The 8323-nt window shown below is 39.6% G+C and overlaps 1 pseudogene; it reads left to right on the top strand.

Moving 5' to 3' along the window:
• Positions 1–2857: 2857 nt before the first annotated feature.
• On the top strand, positions 2858–3317 carry LOC110139159 (transcription initiation factor IIA subunit 2 pseudogene; annotated as a pseudogene).
• The last annotated feature ends 5006 nt before the right edge of the window (positions 3318–8323 follow it).

An 8323-nucleotide genomic window follows, 5' to 3' on the forward strand; every position in this document is an offset into this window, starting at 1 on the left:
TGAATCATCCAGCTAGGCCTTTGCATGATGTACTCTAAATATAAGTTAAATAAGCAGGTTGACAATATATGACCTTGTCGTACTCCTCTCCCAATTTTGAACCAGTCTGTTGTTCCATGTAAGGTTCTAACTTGCTTCTTGACCTGCATACAGGTTTCTCAGGGGACAGGGAAGGTGATCTGGTATTCCTATCTCTTTAAGGATTTTCCACAGTTTGTTGTGATCCAGTCAAAGTCTTTAGCATAGTCAGTAAAGCAGAAGAAGATGCTTTTTCTGGAATTCCCTTGTTTTCTCTATGATCCAACAAATGTTGGCAATTTGATCTCTGGTTCCTCGGCCTCTTCTAAACCCAGCTTGTACATCTAGAAGCTCTTGATTCATGTCCTGCTGAAGACTAGCTTGAAGGATTTTGAATATAACCTTGCTACTAATAGCATGTGAAATGAGTACAATTGTGCAGTAGTTTGAACATGTTTTGGTGTTGTTCTTCTTTGGAGTTGAAATGAAAACTGACCTTTTCCAGTCCGGTGGCCACTGTTGAGTTTTCCAAATTTGCCGACATACTGACAGCAGCACTTTCACAGCATCATATTTTAGGGTTTTAAATAGCACAGCTGGAATTCCATCACCTCCACTAGCTTTGTTCAGCGTAATGCTTCCTAAGGCCCACCTGACTTCGCACTCCAGGATGTCTGGCTCTCGGTGAGTGAACACACCGTTGTGGTTATTTGGTCATTAAGATTTTTTTTTGTACAGTTCTTCTATGTATTCTTGCCACTTCTTTTTAATCTCTTCTGGTTCTGTTAGATCCTTACCATTTCTGTCCTTTATCGTGCCCATCCTTGCATAAATGTGTCTTTGATATCTCCCATTTTCTTGAAGAGATCTCTAGTCTTCCACATTCTATTGCTTTCCTCTATTTCTTTGTGGTGTCAACTTAAGAAGGCTTTATTATCTCTCCTCGCTCTTCTCTGGAACTCTGCATTCACTTGGGTGTATCTTTCTCTTTCTCCTTTGCCTTTCACTTTTCTTCTTTTCTCAGCTATTTGTAAAACCTCCTGAGACAACCACTTTGCCTTCTTGCATTTCTTTTTCTTTGGGATGATTTTGGTCACTGTCTCTTGTATTTTATGAACCTCTGTCCATAGTTCTTCTGGCACTCTATCAGATCTAATCCCTTGAACTTATTCATCACCTCCACTGTATAATCATAAGGGATTTGATTTAGGTCATACTTGAATGGCCTAGCTGTTTTCCCTACCTTTTTCAAGTTAAGCCTGGATTTTTCAATAAGGAGCACATGATCTGAGCCGCAGGTCTTGATCTGATTTGATCTTGATCAAGCTCCAGGTCTTGATTTTGCTGCCTATATAGAGCTTCTCCATTTTTGGCTGCAAAGACCATAATCAATATGATTTTGGTTTTGACCATCTGGTGATGTCCGTGTGTAGAGTCGTCTCATGTATTGTTGGATATCTATTCTAGATGTTAATCCCTTATCAGGTATGTGATTTGTAAACATTTTCCCACATTCTGTGTGTTCTCTTTCTACTCTGTTGAGAGTGTTTCTTTGATGCAAAAAAGTGTTTTTTTTTTTTTAGTTTTTTTTTTTAATAGTTATTTATTTATTTACCTGTTTCAGGCCTTAGTTGTGGCATGTGGGATCTAATTCCTTGACCAGGGACGGAATCAGGGTCCCTGCCCTGGAAGTTTAGATTCTTAGCCATTGAACCACCCAGGAAGTCCCCACAAAAGTTTTTAATTTTGACAGAAGCAGTTTATCTATTTTTTCTTTTATTGGTTGTACTTGTGATATCACATTGAAGATACCAAAATCATTAAGATTTTCTGCTATGTTTTCTTCTAAGAATTTTATAGCTTTAGCTCTTATGTTTAGATTTTCAATCCACTTTAAGTTCATTTTTTACGTGGCACAAAGTAAGTACTGCCCTATATTGAGCTATTTTTCTTTTTACTGTGGAGTTGTAAATCCACTTACATTTATGTATTTATATATGCTAGTCTCCTCTTTTAGTTTGTGATTTCCTTGGGGCAGAGATGGACTTCCTGATTTTGGCATCATCAGGGCCCAACTTGGTATTAGGCATAAAATAGATGCTGAAAAACTACTTATTGAATTGAGTTTACACAATATTTCTGAGGAGAACTACTCTTGTTGTAGGAAAGTATATGGCATATTTTGCTTTCAATTAGTATTCAGGGTCTGAAATAACATGCATACTTTTATTGCCTTTTCTTGATGTTTTCAGTTTCTCTTGCTGAGTGAATTTCTCTTGCTGGTTTAATTCAAGCCTGAATTCTGCTGGCTTCTCCATCTTTTCTCGGAAGCTTTTAATATTCAGTCCCCTTTTCTTTGCAATCCTCCTAAACCAGAATAAAGTGGATAAGAGAGTATCCAAAGCAGGTGGGGTCAATCCCATGGGTTCAGACAGGGTAACAGGCCCTTGACAACCTGGACTGTGTGCATGCTAAGTTGCTTCAGGCATACCAGACTCTTTGTGACTCCGTGGACTGTAACCCCCCAGACTCCTCTGTCCAAGGGATTCTCTAGGCAAGAATACTGGAAAGGGTTGCCACGCCCTCCTCCAGGGGATCTTCGCAATCCAGGGATCGAACCCATGTTTCTTAAGCCTCCTGCACTGGCAGGCAGGTTCTTTACCACTAGTGCCACCTGGAAAGCCTGACAGCCTGGAGTTCATCTTACCTAATGGACAGCCACTCCTGTGTCCATGCGTATCCAATGTTACATGGTTTTTAAAATCTGGATGTTTATGAGAAGTTGCCAAACTTTTACGTATTAGTAACTATTAAAAAAAAAAAAGCGGAAGTAGGTACCTTTGACTGAACTGCCGGCTGCGCCACGTCTGTCGGCTCCGAGGCGGGAAGCGCCTATTCCCCAGGACATCAATGCAAGCCTGAATTAAAAAAAGAATTTCTCCCTCCTAAGCCATGGCATATCAGTTGTATAGAAATACCACATTGGGAAACAGTCTTCAGGAGAGCCTCGATGAGCTTATACAGTCTCAACAGATTACCCTCCAACTTGCCCTTCAAGTTCTACTTCAGTTTGATAAGGCTATAAATGCAGCATTGGCACAGAGGGTCAGGAACCGAGTCAACTTCAGGGGCTCTCTAAATACATACAGATTCTGCGATAACGTGTGGACTTTTGTATTGAATGATGTTGAATTCAGAGAGGTGACAGAACTTATTAAAGTGGATAAAGTGAAAATTGTAGCCTGTGATGGTAAAATTACTGGCTCCAGTACTACAGAATGAGTAGAAAAAAGAAATGGCTTTTTAATGCCGTCCTGTTACCGTTCATCACTTTTTGAAGAGAAGCATAGAAGAGACTTTTAAAAAAATTTATTCTAGCACTGCAGAAATGACTACTCTGTGCTACACTATCAGAGAATTCCAATAGACAGAAGCTCATAACTCTGTACCCTCTTTAGTATACAGCATGAAAAAACAGAACTTTTTTTTTAATGACAAATCAAACATTGTTGCCTTCCTAGGACCATTCCTTAATAAATTCATTTTAAAACTCAAAAAAAAAAAAAAAAAAGCAACATGGTTTTTAAACAAACACCTCAGGAGGACAGAGTTTATATCTTTGATTCACATATATTTACTCGTGTTAAATCACTCACTCTAGCTTGGGTTCCAGTCTTTAAAGTCTATTAAATTTCTTTTGCCAAACAAAGTACTTATTGTGAAACTTGCCTTAGCTTGTCATTACTTATTATTTATACCATGCTGATTTAATCCCCAACTTTGACCAAACATAAAACATTGGATACCTACCCTGAGGAATTTCTGTCTTCCCTTGCACTTCAGGGAATTACTGGATTAGACAAAGAAATTGCAGATGGGTTATTGAATGCAGAAAAACAAACCTGCCCAAAGAAGCACTTTAAACACATAATCATTCCTTAACCCATATGCCCTACTTTGAGAAAAATCAGAACTTTTGACCTAGTTCTCTCAGTACAAATATTCAATTACATGATGAATGAAATCAAGGTTTACAAGTAAATTGCTATATTTCTTTGAATGATTTCTAATGTTGTATAAAATGTTGATGGTAGATAAATACCATTTGCAGTTAGCTCAAAATTTTCCTTGTCCAAGGAGTTCTGGTTCTCAGCTGAAAGTTCTCTGAACCATGGCAAACCAAGCAGGAACTTAAAGAAGCTGCCAAGCAATTGTTTGTATTGTAGGGGAGGAAAGCTCTTCTCTTCTTGCCTTCCTGGTGGCTAGTCTAGTAATTAAATTGACATAAAGCAGATTAATGGGAGAAAAGCGAATTTAAATTTGTAGGTACAGAAGTCCATGAAAATATGGGACTCAGTTCTAATGAGGTGGATGAACCTGGAGCCTATTCTACACAGTGAAGAAAGTCAGAAAGAGAAAAACAAATAACGTATATTAAGGCATATATATGGCATCTAGAAAGATGGTACTGATGAACCTATTTGCAAGGCAACAATGAAGATGCAAATACAGAGAACAGAACTGTGGACACGGCAGGGGACGGAGAGGGTGGGAAGACTCAAGAGAGTAGTATGGAAATAAATACACTACCATATTTAAAATAGACAGTTAGTGGGAATTTGCTGTGACTCGGGGAATTCAAACCAGGGCTCTGTGAAAACCTAGATGGGTGGGATGGGGTGAGAGGTGGGAGGGGAGTTCAGGAGGAAGGGGACATATGTATACCTGTGACTAATTCATGTTGATGTATGGCAGAAACCAATACAATACTGTAAAGCAATTATCCTTCAATTAAAAATAAATAATTAAAAAAATATATGGGACTCAAGGAAGTCAAAGCAGATGGCTTTTATACCTTTTAGACAAGGAAACAACAATAACAATGCCCTCTACCCTCCTGATACAGGGAGGGGACTTTTCAGAAAGGAGATAAATCTCCTGCTTTCAAGGGGGAAAAGGAAGTTCAACGTGTCCTTCTTGCAACACCTGTTTCTCAAATATCTTTGATTCAAAATCATCAATATTCCAAAGTGGCGTGTCTTAGGATGACATATTCTGAACCCCTATAATGATTAGAAACTTCTCAAATATACTGAGAGATGTACTGCATTTCTGACTCTTTTGTTAACTATGATGGCTATTCCATTTCTTCTAAGGGATTCTTGCTCATAGTAGTAGATAAAATGGTCATCTGAGTTAAATTAACCCATTTTAGTCCATTTTAGTTCACTGGTTCCTAAAAAGTTGATGTTCACTCTTGCCATCTCCTGTTTGACCACTTCCAAATTGCCTTGATTCATGGACCTGACATTCCAGGTTCCTATGCAATATTTCTCTTTACAGCATCAGACCTTGCTTCCATCACCAGTCACATCCACAGCTGGGTGTTGTTTTTGCTTTGGCTCCATCTCTTCATTCTTTCTGGAGTTATTTCTCCACTGATCTCCAGTAGCATATTGGGCGCCTACTAACCTGGGGAGTTCATTTTTCAGTGTTCTATCTTTTTGCCTTTTCACACTGTTCATGGGGTTCTCAAGGCAAGAATACTGAAGTGGTTTGCCATTCCCTTCTCCAATGGACCACATTTTGTCAGATGACAAATGACATTTTCTCAGATGACCATTATATCTACTACTGTGGACAAGAATCCCTTAGAAGAAATGGAGTAGCCGTCATAGTCAACAAGAGTACGAAAGGCAGTACTCGGATGCAATCTCAAAAATGACAGAATGATCTCTGTTCATTTCCAAGACAAAACATTCAATATCACGGTAATCCAAGTCTATGCCCCAACCAGTAATGCTGAAGAAGCTGAAGTTGAACAGTTCTGTGAAGACCTACAAGGCCTTCTAGAACTAAGACCCAAAAAAGATGTCCTTTTCATCATAGGGGACTGGAATACAAAAGTAGGAGGTCAAGAAATACCTGGAAACACAGGCAAATTTGGCCTTGGAGTACAGAATGAAGCAGGACAAAGGGTAACAGAGTTTTGCCAAGAGAATGCACTGATCATAGCAAACACCTTCTTTCAACAACACAAGAGAAGACTCTACACATGGACATTACCAGATGATCAACACCAAAATCAACTTGATCATATTCTTTGCAGCCAAAGATGGAAAAGCTTTATACAGTCAGCAAAAACAAGAGAAGGAGCTGACTGTGGCTCAGATCATGAACTCCTTACTGCCAAATTCAGACTGAAATTGAAGCAAGTAAGGAAAACCACTAGAGCATTCAAGTATGAACTAAATCAAATCCCTAATGATTATACAGTGGAACTGAGAAATAGATTTAAGGGACTAGATCTGACAGAGTTCCTGACAAACTATGGACGGAGGTTCATGACATTGTACAGGAGACAGGGATCAAGACCATCCCCAAGAAAAAGAAATGCAAAAAAGCAAAATGGCTTTCTGAGGAGGCTTTACAAATAGCTGTGAAAAGAAGAGAAGTGAAAAGCAAAGGAGAAAAGGAAAGATATACCCATTTGAATGCAGAGTTCCAAGGAATAGCAAGGAGAGATAAGAAAGCCTTCCTCAGTGATCAATGCAAAGAAATAGAGGAAGACAACAGAATGGGAAAGACTAGAGATCTCTTCAAGAAAATCAGAGATACCAAGGGAACATTTCACGCAAAGATGGGCTCAATAAAGGACAGAAATAGTGTGGATGTAACAGAAGCAGAAGATAAGAAGAGGTGGCAAGAATACACAGAAGAACTGTACAAAGAAGATCTTCACAACCCACATAATCATGATGGTGTGATCATTCACCTAGAGCCAGACATCCTGGAATGTGAAGTCAAGTGGGCCTTAGGAAGCATCACTACGAACAAAGCTAGTAGAGATAATGGAATTCCAGTTGAGCTATTTCAAATCCTAAAAGATGATGCTGAACAGTGATGCACTCAATATGCAAGCAAATTTGGAAAACTCAGCAATGGCCACAGGACTGCAAAAGGTCAGGTTTCATTTCAATCCCAAAGAAAGACAATGCCAAAGAATGCTCAAACTATCGCACAATTGCACTCATCTCACATGCTAGCAAAATAATGCTCAAAATTCTCCAAGCCAGGCTTCAGCATTACGTAAACTGTGAACTTCCAAATGTTCAAGCTGGTTTTAGAAAAGGCAGAGGAACCAGGGATGAAATTGCCTACATCCACTTAATCATCGAAAAAGCAAGAGAGTTCCAGAAAAACATTTATTTCTGCTTTATTGACTATCCCAAAGCCTTTGACTGTGTGGATCACAATAAACTGTGGGAAATTCTTCAAGAGATTGGAATACCAGACCACCTGACCTGCCTCTTGAAAAATCTGTATGCAGGTCAGGAAGCAACAGTTAGAAATGGACATAGAACAACAGACTGGTTCCAAATAGGAAAAGGAGTACATCAAGGCTGTATATTGTCACCCTGCTTATTTAACTTACATGCAGAGTACATCATGAGAAACTCTGGGCTGGAGGAAGCACAAGCTGGAATCAAGATTACAGGGAGAAATATCGGTAACCTCATATATGCAGATGATACCACCTTTATGGCAGAAAGTGAAGAAGAACTCAAGAGCCGCTTGATGAAAGTGAAAGAGGAGAGTGAAAAAGTTGGCTTAAAGCTCAACATTCAGAAAACTAAGATCAAGGCATCTGGTCCCATCATTTCATGGCAAATAGATGGAGAAACAGGGGAAACAGTGGCTGATTTTATTTTGGGGGGCTCCAAAATCACTCCAGATGGTGATTGCAGCCATGAAATTAAAAGACTCTTGCTCCTTAGAAGGAAAGTTATGACCAACCTAGACAGCATATTAAAAAGCAGAGACATTACTTTGCCAACAAAGGTCCATCTAGTCAAGGCTATGGTTTTTCCAGTAGTCATGTATGGATGTGAGAGTTGGACTCTAAAGAAAGCTGAACGTCAAAGAATTGATGTTTTTGAACTGTGGTGTTGGAGAAGACTCTTGAGAATCCCTTGGACAGCAAGGAGATCCAACCAGTCCATCCTAAAGGAGATCAGTCCTGGGTGTTCATTGGAAGGACTGATGTTGAAGCTGAAACTCCAATACTTTGGCCACCTGAGGCGAAGACCTGACTCACTGGAAAAGACCCTGATGCTGGGAAAGATTGAGGGCAGGAAGAGAAGGGGACAACAGAGGATGAGATGGTTGGATGGCATAACTGACTCGATGGACATGGGTTTGGGTGGACTCTGGGAGTTGGTGATGGACAGGGAGGCCTGGAGTGCTGTGGTTCATGAAGTCACAAAGAATTGGATGTGAACTGAACTGAACTGAACGGAACAAT

The sequence above is a fragment of the Odocoileus virginianus genome, chromosome 31 (genome assembly GCF_023699985.2).
Source record: "Odocoileus virginianus isolate 20LAN1187 ecotype Illinois chromosome 31, Ovbor_1.2, whole genome shotgun sequence".
In the NCBI taxonomy this organism is placed as follows: domain Eukaryota; kingdom Metazoa; phylum Chordata; class Mammalia; order Artiodactyla; family Cervidae; genus Odocoileus; species Odocoileus virginianus.